Genomic DNA, 14,646 nt, shown 5'->3' with positions numbered 1-14,646 from the left:
GATCGGCTGCCCAGGGGTTTGTGAAGCCTTTGTCCCATCCCTCCCCAGGATCCCAGGCCGCCAGTGCCGCGTGCTCCCCGAGCTCGCTCCGGAGCGCCCCCTGCAGCCGCGGGGGAACCATCGCACCTGCCCTGCTCACCGGGAGCCGCCAGCACCCCTGCCGGCTGCGAGCGGAACTGCACCGAGGGGAAAGGGCCCGACAGCCGAGAGGGCTGGCACTGGGTTTGTGATTGTTCGCTGTTACTGCCAGAGTTATTGCTGTTTGTTTGCCTTGTTATACACATAGAGATATATAATAGTAAAGAACTGTTATTCCTGTTCCTCATATCTTTGCTTGAAAGCCCCTTAATTTCAAAATTATAATAACTCAGAGGGAAAGGGGGTTGCAATTTTTTTTTCTTCCATTTCAAGGGAGACTCCTGTCTTCCTTGGCAGACACCTGTCTTTCAAACCAAGACACCTGAGAAGATGAAGCTGAAGGATCTTTGCAAGGACTGGTGGTCAGTGATTCATGTGGGTTCCTTCCCCATCAAATGAACATGGAAACTAGAATAGTGTGGAAAGTTAGACTACTGCCCCAAAGGTCCAATTTACTCCCCGGGAACCTGGCTGCCGATGATGGCTCTTTTCCACAGGAAGGAAAGCTGTCCACTACCCTTACCGATTAACCTAACCACAACCCTAAACACTGCCCCTCCCGCTACACCTGCTGCTAACCATAACCCTAACTCCATATCAACGGGTGGTAAAGGTTCAGAAAGATGTAGGAGCAGCAATGTTGGAGCCTGGCTAGGATCACTTTGGCATGCCTTTTCCAGCCCCAGTGTCCCTGTTAAAGAGCTGTAGGCTCTTTAACACTCTCAACCCTAACCCTAACCTTTACCTTAGCCCATTTCCAGCCCAGCACCTAGCTACCAACAATGGATCTTTTCCACAGGAAGAAACCTTTCCACCCTAGTGTCTTGGGAGCAGTGGACAGGTAGAATCCAGCAGTCCAAGGCCAGCCAGAGCCCTAGTTCCTGGCAGCTTTTGACTGGAAGAAATCCTCCAATATTCACAATTTTGGGAGGCAGAACCACTTTTGTGGCCACAGGTGGCCTCAGGGCTCAGCAAGTCCCATCCCCTGCTGCCATAGGAAGCACACCATAAACCCTTTTTAAAATGAATCCATCTTTAATATAAAGTGACTTCCTTGCAAAGCAGAAAGAAGTTCCAGCCCAGGATGCTTATAAACGTATTTCTCATTTCCAGAGTAAATCCACTCTGGGCAATAATAACCATTTTTTCCCCTTGTCCTGCCTTCTCAATGTTTTCTCACAGTTTCCACTGTTGGCCAAGACTGCCTTTGCAAAAAATGCAAGCACTTGGTATAGGCAAAAAAGCACAGGTTAGTTTTGGGGCGGAGTTTTTTTAAAACTTCCTTGAATAAAAAAATCCTACCAAACTTAATGTGTTCTCACTCCCTACCATTTCTAGAGTGCCTTAAGGTGTAGCCTCAGGAAAAATACGTTACAGACTCCAGTCCTGGCCAGATGAATGCTACTCTTGTGAACAAATTCTTTAGAGTTCTCACAAGCTGAAGTCAGCAGCAGGTAATGGGAAACATTGCAGGGCATTGCTGTTGAAAAACCCTTTTTATCAGCTGAGGATCCACAAACCCCCACAGTGCAGCTTGTGACATCACCCTCCACTGGGAAAGAAAATACAATATTAGTCAGGGATTCAACAGCCCTTCAATATGTCATCAGCTTTATTGGGACTGAATCTCAGGCAGGCAGGTCACTCTGCTCTGTTCTCATCCAATGCTGTGTTTTGCTTTAACTGGTTTATCAGAAGAATCAATCTTGCTGGTATAATAAGGGTTCTGGTAACTCTGGAAGAAATTCCTGCTTCTGTCTGTCAGAAAAAGAAAAATGCAGAAGTTTTAAATCAGTTCACAGTAGGACACCTTAGACTCTGCCCAGTAAAAGCTTCACAAAATAGTTTGTCAGTCTTTCCCTGAGAAGTTTTATTATTAATACTTAGTAGGAGATGCCAACTCTGAAATGTCAAGTTTCCTGGTTAAAAAATTTGTGTCATCTTTTCTTCTCTGGGTTTTATTTAGAAAAAGGCATGCAGAAGTTTCTGACATACGAGATCCTGCCTGAGTCTGTGACAATAGTAGATAATTGCCAGCAAACCACTTAGTGCATCTTAATAATGCCTGAAGACCTTCCCAAATCCTCAGCCACGTCTCTCCCTAACATAAACATTTTCAATATTTAATCTGGGAGATGCCAGGGAAGACTGCCCTCCACCTTCCTGCCAGCCAAAAAACTGTGAGCAGGTCTCACAAACTGGGGGTAAACAGCAAAAGTGACCTGCCTCAGTGGTGTGATCATCCACTGTCAGCTCTGCTATCACAGCAAGAGGGGAGCAAAGAGCTGGATTTTAAATCCAGTTTAGAAGGTGCTTTTCCCCCTATAGCTTTGTACTGCAGCAAATGAGCTTCATCCTGTTTCAGCCAGCATAAACTTCAGTGATTACATATTTCATAGGCCATCAATTGAAGTGCTCTTACAGTCCTTTCCTCTTGTGAATGAATGTTTATCCCCCTTCTACAAAGGACCCAGGGGCAAAGGTCTCACCTTAAGAAAATGTTTGTGCAGGGCCACATGGGCAGCCTTGCCCTCCATGGCAGGTGAGCACATTAGAGCTTATGTCGTGACAACCCAGAGTCAACCCCACACCTGAGTGTGCAGCTGGAGAGGGACAGACCATTCTAAAATCAATTAGGAAATGATGCAGGATGTCCATGTCTGTATCTTGGCACCTACTTTATTTTCTCTCTGGTTTTTTTTCCCTTCTGCTTATGTAAGTAATCCATTAAATAGCAATACCCAGGAATGAATCAGTGTTGTGTCATAAAAGCTCCTTCCTTGTAACATTATCAGGTTTTCTTTCTCCTCTGTAAGCATCATTCCTTCCTCCTCCAGTGAGTTTCTAAAGTCTTTCTGCTCCAGTGCTGGCTACTGCACAGCATATACGGATTTCTGAAAGTAAGTTTTTTAAGTGACCATTTCTGTCAGGCATTCAGTGCTGTCCAAGGCAGGTCTAATAAATACTGAAATAAAATCATACCTGATCTATGTCCCTTTTGCAGAAGACAGATGATATTTGCAGCCACTTGAAAGGAGCTGTAAAAGCGCAAGGAGAGATCCTGCAGTGCAGATAGAGAGACAGTGCACAATCCAGTGCCTCTGCATTTCTGCAGCCTCTCTTCATGGGTTGTCCCATCAATTCCAGCTCTGCTCCAAGACCAGGAAGAAAGACAGTGGGTGGTGTTGGGTACCACAACCCTTCAGGAGGGTGAAGCAGTGGATGACTTCATGGATGGCATTTCATCTCAAAGATGTGGCAGTACTTCTTTATCGCCAGCAGAAATACTGTGCCACCCATCAGGCCTCCTGTGATCATAAACAACTAAATGTGTATCTTGAGAATTCCCACCCTAAAGTCTGCTGGAGACTGTGTGGAGGGAGAGCTCCAGACATGCTATTGCCCATGACTGAGCTGGTTGTAGCTCTTTCTAGGTACAACATTAATCATGATGGATTTTTTTATATGCTTGGGTTATGTGACTCTACAGAACTAAATTTTAACAGAGTATTAATTAAATGCTGATTTCTGCCATTAACCAATGCTTTAATAATTTTTACACAGCCTGTGTGAGGCAAAGTGCTTTCATAACTGTGCAGTTTTCTATTTTTTCTCTTTTCCATTGTTCAGATGCCTTGAGTTGTGGTTTTATTGTTATTTTCCCTTTGATTTTATTACTTTTACCCATCATTTTAATCTCCCTGGAGTGAGTGGATGGGTAGCCTAGGCTGTGCAGGACACCCATGCTTTTAGAATGACAAGAGATGGAGACGATCTGGCCTCTTGGGATAAAACTGGCACAGCTTTACAAACTGGGTAAAACTGGTTTCATAGATTGCCCCTCCCTCCAATTAAAAAATGAACCAGTCACTTCCCTGCAAAGGCCCCTTATGTGTTGCAGCACAAGAGGGCAGTGTTAGGTTGGATTGAGTCCCACAAGGGTGCTATTAACACGGGAACAGTTAATGGCTCAGTAATTTTGCCTATCGGTGAAGAGGTGTGTGGGGTGAGGGCTTGGCCACACGGGGCTGGGCAGTGGAAGAGGTGGCCAAGCTCCTGAACCACCTTTTTTGCCTGGATCAGCATCAACTGCCATGCGACACTGCTGGGCGTGGCATTTGGGGGCACCAGTCTTACTCCAGGGTCCCAACAGCCACCCTGGCCCCCACGGGGCTTTGCTGTGACTTGCAGCATCTGTGTGTCTGTCTCTGCCCACTGAGATTTTCCATCCTACCTCGGCTGCAGGGTCCCATTGACGGCACTTGCTGCAGTGCTTAGCAGAGCTGCTGCATGTTACCTTGTTCATGAGGGCAGGAATACCCATCCTTTACAAAGTCCCTTCGCTGGCATGTCTGGTGAGATGTCCCAGCTCCCATGTCTCTGATGGAATTGCTGGAGTCTTTGTGCCGTTTAACATCACCCAGCATCTGCAGGAACAAACCAACTGGTCCAACTCAGGGTCTGGCCAGCCTTCGCAGTAAAAGACAAGCTCATTGTCAGTCAGTGCCTTTTATGGGGCAATAAATGAGAAAAAGTTAAAAAATAAATATTATGCATGGGAACAGCTGTGAGGGTATGAAACTAATGATGTCCTCCCAAGGAGAGGAGGGATGGGAAGAGGAACCTCTCCACAAAACAAGCATCACATCACCAGCAGGATACTGGTACCTTCTCTTTCACAGCCTGGTCCTGTTTTACCCAGACCACTCTGAGGCTCCTTTGTCAGCCTCTGGTTTTTCATGAATGATCTGAGAGTCTGAGTTACCTCTAACTTTTCCCCATTTTCAAGGAAGCATGATGTTAAAAGCAAAGGTTTTATGTGTAGCTGTGGTGGCTCATCTCAAAATATGTATTGATTGCTGCACAAGCAAAATAAGAGTTGAGCATAGGCATACATAATTTATTTGTGCCTGGAGGCTGGTTCCTTTTGTGCTCTCTGGTTTTCTGGTCGTTGTATCATGATTGGGAATGATCTTGAGCCACGGATATGAGCACAGTGCTCCAACCCCAAAATGGAGTCCACTGAACGATTCTCCAGTGCTTCATCCTCTCAAGCAAGGCTGGTGCAAAGTCCTGGGAGATCCCACTGCAGGCTCAGAGCCTCAGACACCATTTTTTGATGTACACAGAAGACTTTGTTTTAATAGGAATTAATTAGCAGTTTAAATACTTGCAGGGTAGGAAATCCCCCACAGGGTACACTCGTTAAGGTTTCTTTACACATTACCTCCCAGGAGGATGCAGACTTTCCCTTCGTTTCCTGCATCACAGTCTGCTTCAGCGAAAACTCCAGTAATTGTACTACAGCCCCAAAGTACTGCAACTGCAACCATAAATTCCTTCCAGTGCTCATCTGTCCCTCTGTGTTAGACAGGATGGTGATGGGCAATAATTTATCAAAGAGCCTGAGGTTATAGTGTCACATATTCATGCTCAGGGTGCAATGACGAGGTGATAATGTCAGTGTAACCACACATCCTGTGTGCATTATTTATTGCTCTCATGAATGACAAATTTGTATTTTGAAATGGCTGAGACATTTATCTGCTGTCCTGAAAAGCCGGATTATGAAGGTGGCATAATCTTATCTCTAGGGAAGACAATCCCTTTTATTATTGGCATTTAATAAGAGAATGTGTCATTACAGGAAAATAATTAACCTATTTCTAGGAAGTTTGTATCTTGAATAAACAGGCAGCTGTATGTGTGCTGCCAGGAGTCCTGTCTGCCCAAGCTGTCTTCTGAGGGAAGCAGTCTGCATTCCAACAAGGATGAGGAGAGTGGATAGACTTCTACAGAATAGTACTGCAACACCACAGTTTCTTTAGGAGTTGTTTGAATTTTTGAGGCATTTTGCATAGGGATGACTCCTCTTCCCATGGGATGATCAGATAGTTGGGGCAGAGTCTGAGGTGAGATGAATCCTGGCTGAACTCTGGCATGGCTTTACCACAGATACAACAGTCCTGGCAGTTTGGGAGACTTCCACAAGTGGGGTGACTAAATGGGACAAGAATCCCACTCAGTTTTCCTTCTCTAGTGGTAATCACCAAAGACTCAAGATGGCCACTTAGTAGAATCAGGTAAACAGTTAAGTAATGCTGAGTTGCCCCATAAGCAGAAATCAGTGCTTGCCTGGTGGGCTGGCTCTCTGTGTGCTCTGTGGGGTGTGTGACTCTCCTGTGCCACACTTGCTGCAGTGTGGAATGCTTTGCTGGAAGCTGCTTTGCCACACATAGCAGGAGAAGGTAATCACAAAAAAATCCTATGAGTCGTCTGTCACTGTCCTACATTTCACCCTTTTTGAAAAATGTGACTAGCTCCTATCATTTAAAAAACTTTCCCAGTAGACCATTTCATCTTTCAATAGCAAAATATATTGTGGAGGTTACGAGTGTATCCAGAAAGACAATAGGCATGAGTACCAGAAAAAGAAATTGCAAGTAGACAAATGGGAAAACATTTTCAAAATGGATGTGAGCAAACACTAGGAAGAGAGACACTGGGATCCTGGAGATACTCAGATACTTTGCAGGAGGCCCTGAGAATCCTGATCCCCCTTTGAAGTGAGTCCTGCTGGGAGCAGGGGTTGGGTCAGTGATTTCCAGTGATGCCTCCCAACCCAAACTACTCTGAATCTGGAAGGTGATCAGCTCTGCGACCACCTGAATCACAGAAAGTGCTTGTCTGGCTGCCTGGGCCACCTCTGGGGAAGCTAAGGATGGAGAGCACTGACTGAGGCTCAACCTGCCTCAGACACAGGAGCTTGGTGTGCTTTTGGTGCTGCCAGGCAGAGCAGCCCTTGGTGCAGTTTAATACAGGGATTCAAAGACATGCTATTCCAGAGCTTGTGCAAATCACACAGATGCTGGGAAGCTGTTCTGACACCTCATGAGCCACTGTTCTTCTGCTCTAAAAGTGCTCTGTATCTGCTTATCCTTTGCAAAGTGACACCAGTATGAATGTGTCTGATTTTGTAAAGTGTGTTTTTTCTGTAGGCATTCAAACTGCTTTGAGCCGCGTGATTATGATAGCTGAGCCTCAGCTCCCACTTTGCTGTCATCATCAGCATTCATAACCAGTGCTGAGAGGCGTTGGTGGTGAGAATCAAGCCCTGGTGCAGCTCCAGGTGATTGCTGCCTTCTCCCAGAGCCTCAGCATACACTACATGAATATCACCACGCAGTGGCTGCCATCACTCTGCTGGATAACCAGGGCAGGTAAGAAAAGCTGTGCCTATCATTTAAATGAGATGCTGGCTCATCTGAGATTCACAGTCCTGCCATGAGGTTAATTAATTTTCTTTAAATAAATATGGTAGTGAAATAATCCATTCTTTTCTTTGGAATACTGACAGAAATTTCAAGAAAAGGAAAACTGGTGAATTTACACTTCACAATTGCACTGCTGAGCCTGAAAAATATTTGCCCTAGTGCAGATGCAAGTAAACTGGAGTCACAGATGAAGCAATTATATGGACAGCAAAGAGGGACCAGCTTGAACATTTCTCATGCAATCAAAGCCCAGCCAAAGCCCTGCAAACTGGAGAGGTGGCCATGGCAGGATGAAAGTGCCATAAAGGCAAATGACCATAACCATCCAGAGGTTTTGGTATTTGCTGTGGCTAATCTAAGCTGGGTGTGTGCAGCACCTTCCTCAGACCTCCAGCCACTGCATGGGGTGTCAGCTGGCTAGAGATTTGCAGCTGAAAAATGGGTTGAAGTGTAAATGTAAGTCTTGATATTATCTCTGGAGACAGCATCAGAACTATCTGACACCTTATCAATTCATAACGCATCTGTTTCAAAATGCTCTGCTTGCACCAGGAGCTGTGCATGTGGAATTGTGCTGTGCAGGGCAGCTGTCACACACTGCAGATGTCAGATGCTGTGCTTGCTGTCCAAGACAGAGTCAGGCTGTCCCTGGTAGGGCTGCGTCTTTGGCAATTTGTTCTGATGTTTCCTAAATGAGGGAATCACTGCAGATTTCATACTACAGTGGCTCCTCAGCAGTGGCTCTTGAGACCCTCTGTCCCTTCCACCTCTGTCCAAAGGTTCCTGAGCAGGAAGCTAGCCCCTGAGCCGGTGGCTGGTGCTCCAGCACAGCTGCAGGAACGACCTCCTGCCTTGCCAAGGAATAAAAAAGGGAGGGAGATTGGTTTTCTGCAGTGAGCTCATATTCTGAGAATGGGCCATGGCAGCTCCTTACTAACACATGCAGTGTTAGACTGTCCACAGGCAGGGCTGGGGGTGCTGCTGGGGGCTGCCTGCAATTCCAAACAACAAAGCAGGAGAGTTTTAGGCAGAGGGTGACAATGGCAATTGCACCTCTTTGTGATGCAGAGATCAGACACCAACTGGCCAGTTGTTAACACTGTTTTAGCCAGTCATGGAGCTTTGAAGTGTTTTTCTGAGCTCCGAGTGTATTTTCTTAAAGGCTAAAACACACTTTGAGTGCTGTGCTGTCACTGCAGTGAAGGATGCCGAAGGATGGGCCACTGTCTCAGAATAGAAGGCAGATATATATTTTTTATGAGATTCAGTTGCTGAATTGGTGAAGCATCAAGCAATTGCCATAAAGCTTTTCTCTGAGGACTCTTGTCCTTCTAGATTTGGGTGACTATCTGACAGTCTGTGTTGGCTGAAGATCAGAGGGTAGAGGGAGGCTGTGAGTCTGGCTGCAGTTTCCTTCCACCCTCTGGCAAAACAAAGCAAAGGCAAACGTGACATCCCACCCTGTGACTTGGGTCTGGCAATGGTTTGGGGGCTCGAGGCAGGAGGGCTGGGCGATGCTGGGCTGTACTGCCCTCGCTGATGGGGCCGTGCTGGGCTCATCCTCCCTGGCCACAGTGCACAGGGAGGGAGAGCACAGTGGGAACTAAACTGTGTGACACTGGGTGCCAGAAGGATCCTGGTAGAAAGGCTGGCAAAGTGTCCTGAGAACTTCTTGGGAAAGACCATACAGCCTTTGGAAAGCTTTTACAACATGTTGGACTAACATGCATTGAGAGAGTTGAGGTGGAGCTGATTCTTGGGACAAGGATGTGCTACAGTCCAAAAGTGCTCAGCTGAAGTCCTCCCCAGACTTCTTGCCCCATGATCTCCATAATGTCCTCCCTCTTTCATGATGGGACTGGTTCTAAGCCCACAATGAAGCTGTGTTCTTCAAGGCCTCAAATTCTGTTTTGCAGAGGTGTTACCAACCCCTTCCACATTTTCATCTCCCAGTGACAGCACTGCTTTACTGAGCCTTTGCTCTGAGCTCCTCTGTTTCAGGGAAAGGCACCCCAGGCAGAGGGATGCTGTGGATTTTGGCAGCTGTGAGTGTATCCCAGCAGCCACATCCCTGTGCACTTCAGAAGGTAGGCAGCGGGGAAGCCAGAAAAATAAGGAAGAGGGACATGTAAAAAGCCAGACATGGTTTATACCCAAAGACCAGACAGAATCAATGTTTCCGTGGAGCATATTGCATCTAATCAGTGTTTTCTGGTAGAAAACTTCTGATGAACTTGAAACCTAGGCCTGAATTTATTTGCCAATGTCTAGTGAGTGATAAGAAGGTAACTAAATACAACATTTTTCTTGACTGGAAAAATATATTTACCCTGGTGTGATTTTTTTTTTTCTGTGATCTTGGGAATGGTGAGTGCCCAGCAAGTTGTGGCAGAAGCTGTTTCTGCCAGGAAAAACACACTGGTCTCTTTCCTTTTGAAATGGAGAGACAGCCCAAAATTTCACTCCAAGGTCTTTCCTGGCCGGGAGTTCCTCTGTTGAGATGCCCTTCAGGGCTGATATCCCTGTGATAGCCTTGTTCATGAGACCTGGACCATTGGAGTGGTGGGAAGAATGGGCTAGGAGGGACAGGGACAGGGCACCTCCCTTTCCCTGTTCCCTTTCCTTCCACTGATTGCCTGGCATCATCCTGCACTGCATCTCACCTTTGCTTTTGCAGCGAATTATAGAATCTGGAGGGAGAAGCACTTGTTTTATATTGATGCCATGAAGATTTTTGCCTTTTCTTTTATACCCCTGTTATACCTTTTTACAGCTTCTGTATTCCTAGTGCTTTTTGCCTACATTCTTGGCCTTGTTTGTCAAGCTAAGAGACTCAACATTTTAGAAGCTTCGTAGTGAGGGATCAGTGTGCCCCAGACCGCAAGGTCCTCTCCAGAACACATTCTGTAACCTGAGATAGAACCATCCAGGGGAAGGCTCCTTGGGGAGGGGGGGCTCACTTGAGCCTCTCATTGGGGAATCTTTGATAGATATGCTAATTAGTAACACCTATAATGTTATACCCAATGTTGGGGGGGACACACGAGAGGAGAGACACAGAGACACAGGGAAAGACTCGGTGGGGTGCATCTCGATGCATATGACCTGGACGTGTACACCTAAGGATCCTTAAGAATAAATACCAACGTAAAATCCCTTTTCCCCTTCTAACCGTGTATGCCTCTTGATTTTAAGACCAGGAAAAGGCATCAATATCCCAAGGTGAGAATAGCAGTTGGAGCTAGCTCTAAGCCTAAATTCAAAATGTACACCTGCCCCAAGACGTTTCCAGACTGCACCAGAAAGCTGCTGCAAAGAATCCCATCCTCTCCATGATGCAGGGAAACCTGTGCATCCTTCTGCAAGAGAGGGAAGGCAAATGGAAGCCATTAGTGGTGTTGTGCCCCAGCCCCACTGCCAACCTGGCTCTGAGCACTCAGATACAGCTCCCTTCAAGGCTGTGCTGAGGGGTTTGCTGTGAATGGTCTATCTGGGTTCTTTGGCAATGGGATGGGCAGAGGCTGAGCCCACCCAAAAGCTCCTGCCTCCTGCTCTTCCTACCACCACACTTCACAGGGTCCCAGTGAGAAGTCAGGTCTAAGGCCATGATGAGGGGCCCTGTGCGTGGAGGGGCTTGGGTGCTTGATTTCCACCAAAGTCCCAACACCCATGTGTGAGCCGTGGCCCTGAAACCTCAGCAAGATGCCTTTGGGACAAGCCCCTTGGCCTGGTGGAAGAAGCTCTTCTCTCCACAGGCCTTGAAGTGTGCCAGTGCTCAATAAATCTAATTTGACCCAAATTTACTTCCAGAGATGGTCTCTTCAGAAAAGCATGTTTACTTTCCTCCCGGCAGTGACCCAGCCACATGATGCTCTGGATGCACAGAATTGCAAGTGCAGTGTATTAAATTATCGCTTCTCCTTCGACTGACATGCAGAATGGAAGTTATAACTGATCTGGTTTTCCACTAAAAATTTATTGCATTTAAGTGTATCTAATTGAGTAAATTTTATTTGTACGCAGGAGCTGCTTGTCCTATTGCCTCTCTATCATTCTGAGATTGTATTAAGGTCTCTCCTCGTGCTCAGTCTGCAGACTTATAGACCCTTGTGTGTATCCCCCTTCCAGAAACATTTCTGTCATCTTTTCAGTCAACCTCCTCTGGGCTGTGCCTACCAAGAAAAACAACCTCCCCACCCTCCATCCAACTATCAGCTCTCAGGCCTTAGTGTGGGCCCCTGAAAACCCAGCTTTTTACCTCTTATTCCAGCAGGCACTAGTCAGCTGATTGCTTTCTGCATAGAGCACAGTCTCTTCTCCCAATTACCGCGACTGTTGGAGCTTTAAAGGTGATGACTGTGTGTTGTTGGAATACAAATTGATCATTAGAAACATTCATAATGGCTGCTTGACTTTATAATTAGTCATGTATCTGTATTGCATTCAGGAGCTGTTAGTCTTCAATGAACACATTCCAAATAATCCATTTATATTTAAATAAATTGACACACAATAGCTATCTTAATCAATCTAAATATAATTCCTATTTAGGAGCCTCTGCTTTGCCACTTTTACTTTTTTCTTAGGATAGCAGCAGTTGGGTTTAGTGGGATTTGGAGCCCCAGGAGGGCTGAGCTGGAGAACGGGCAATGGTCTGGTCCCTTGCAGCTTCTCAGTCCATGAGGTACAGGGAAATTCAGATCATGATAGTGGAATGGTAGCACTGGTGGGACAGAGGTTTGGGTCTTCTGTCACTTGTGTGAATTATTGGATGTCTCCAGCAGTGTCATGGTTTCACCCCAGCCAGCAGCCAAGCCCCAAGCAGCTGCTCACTCCGCCACCAGCAGGATAAGGGAGAGAATTGAAAGGCTAAAAGCCAGGAAACTTGTGGGTTGAGATAAAGACAGTTTAACAGGGAAAGCAAAATCCAAGCACACAGGTAAAGTAAAACAAAGAATTCATTCACTGCTTCCCCTGGGCAAGCAGGTGTGCTACCATCTCCAGGAGAGCAGGGTCCCATCACACGTAATGGTGACTTGGGAAGACAACCACCATCACTCCAAACATGTCCCCCTCTTCCTCCTTCTTCCTCCAGCTTTATACATGAGCATGATGTCATATGGCCTGGAATATCCCTTTGGTCAGTTTGGGTCACCTGTCCCGGCTGTGTCTCTTCCCAAGCACCCCCAACTTCCTCACCAGTGTGGCAGTAGGAAAAGCAGAACAGGCCTTGGCTCTGTGTAAGTCCTACTCAGCAACAACAAAAATATCTCTGTATTATCAACCCTGTGTTGTCCAAAACAGAGCCCTGCACCAGCTACTGTGAAGAAAATTAATTCTACCACAAGCAGTAGGTTTCCTTGGTCTGGGATCATTAAAAATTAACTTCCATTTTTCCATTGACAAAATTTTAAATTTTTTTTTTTAAATTGTTTATTTAAAACAGTTTGATTCATGTTTGTTGGTAACTTTATAGATAAGGTAAAGACTCTCCCAGCTTATTGTTACACTTGAGGAAATTCCAGGCAATAGGCATCTGAGGGAGGTCACAGCAGTCACCAATGATGTGCAGGCGAGATGATGGCATACAGCTGGCAACTTCAAGTTGAATTTGCACTGCAAAGTTTGGATCCTGCCAAGCCCCAGACAGGTGAGTTTTGTGATTCAATCTTCCACCCATGTTGTGAAGGTTTTAATTTTCTGCAACCTGAATCATCTAATTTACCTGTTTGGTGCAAATATGTGAATATGGCTGAGCAAGGAGCCACATATAATACCTGCTAAAAATCACTTATCAGATTTTATTGGGAGACGGAATTGCATTTTTATGCCTTTTTGGACAGTCAACATTAATTGCTCCTTGCTCATTGGTGAGGGTATTTAAGACTGTATTGTTTTTGAGATGAGAGGACCATTCCTCAGCTGGTGGACACTCTCTGTGATTTTGCTTAAGACATGTTAGTACTCAGGAAGTAAGGATCACAGTGATGCATTTTTTTCTTTTGGGGAGTTTTTTTCTTCACTAGCAAAAAAGAGGTGTCTTCTTTTTTATTGAGCACGGTCAAACCCTGAGGAAATTACCCCTCCCTAGAGGACCAGAGTAGGTGTGAATACCTAAGCAGTGTGCAAACTCATACACCCCACCAGGGAGTTCCTGAAGGTGATGAAAATACTGTTTTCCACTGTTTTGCAGAATGCTTTTATCCCCATGCAGCTCCTATGGAAACAATCACACAAAACCCCCATGTCTTACTGCACGCTGATCTTATTTCTCTGTGTTGTCTTCTTAGTGAGAATAGATAAACAAAATAATAACAGAAAAAACCCCAGCCAATGATGCTAGTGGAGATCATTAAACCCTGTGCTGCTTGGGGTGGTCAGAGTGTGTTGCACATCGTGCTGAGTGTGTGTCACACTGTCCCCAGCCCTGAGCACTCACAGCAAGACAGGTCCAGTGAAGGAAAGAGGAATGGAGGTGTCCACATGGATATGGCTGGTAGGTCTCCCCCACCTGAGATCTGGGTTAGCTGGGATGGTAGGAGACCTGGAGGACATTGTTCTACCAATTACAGGTCTTTAGCTGCAAAGGTCTGTGTGGCTGCAGTGCCCTGGCCACCAACTGTTGTTCAGGGATACCCCACCAGATAGATGGAGCTCTGTCCTTCCCCAAAATAAGGGAGTTGCCTTGCTGGGCAACACTCCCAGGAAGTCCATAGCACAAGCAGTGCTGCAGTTGCCAGAAAGGAGCCGAAAATCTGCCAAACCTCAGCTGGGATGAGGAGAGAGAGCCCGTGAGGGGCTCTGCTAATAGGGAGCTGTTAGGGACTGCTGAACAAAAGGACTTGTCCTGCAACAGTACAGTAGGCAGGGAGAGATTTGGTTTATTTGACTGTGTTTCATCCAGGTCTGATGGGGTTTTTTCCACTTTGAAAGTTCCTTTATTCTCTTTTTTGTTTCCACAGAACAGCTGCAGTGTTTCAGGGCTCCTGGGGTATTTTTGTGCACACAGTGGAGAGGGGTCCAGACCAGTGCTGCAATGGGTTCACACCACATGCCAGAAAACTTCCCCTGGCCCCATCCAGTGAACTTCACAGTTCCTATAGCCCAGATCAACACCTAAAACCACTGCAAGATTCCACAGTAGGAGAGCAGGAAGGACAAAGTGCAGAAAGAGTTTGATACAGCTTTACAGGTAGAGAGAATTCATTAGGTGAGAATGGCCATGTGGAAAACC

General features: G+C 46.1%; 1 long non-coding RNA gene across 1 annotated transcript in view; it reads left to right on the top strand.

Moving 5' to 3' along the window:
* The first annotated feature begins 7,241 nt into the window (after window positions 1-7,241).
* The window catches only part of LOC104683350, a 93,639-nt gene continuing 86,234 nt past the window's right edge, over window positions 7,242-14,646 (top strand). The window contains exon 1 of the long non-coding RNA XR_005602994.1: window positions 7,242-7,358. This is a non-coding gene — a long non-coding RNA (uncharacterized LOC104683350). The remainder of the gene's footprint in view (window positions 7,359-14,646) is intronic.

The sequence above is a fragment of the Corvus cornix genome, chromosome 12, assembly GCF_000738735.6.
Source record: "Corvus cornix cornix isolate S_Up_H32 chromosome 12, ASM73873v5, whole genome shotgun sequence".
In the NCBI taxonomy this organism is placed as follows: Eukaryota; Metazoa; Chordata; class Aves; order Passeriformes; family Corvidae; genus Corvus; species Corvus cornix.
Note: the sequence above shows the minus strand (reverse complement) of the source record. Positions and strands in the feature narration are given on the sequence as shown.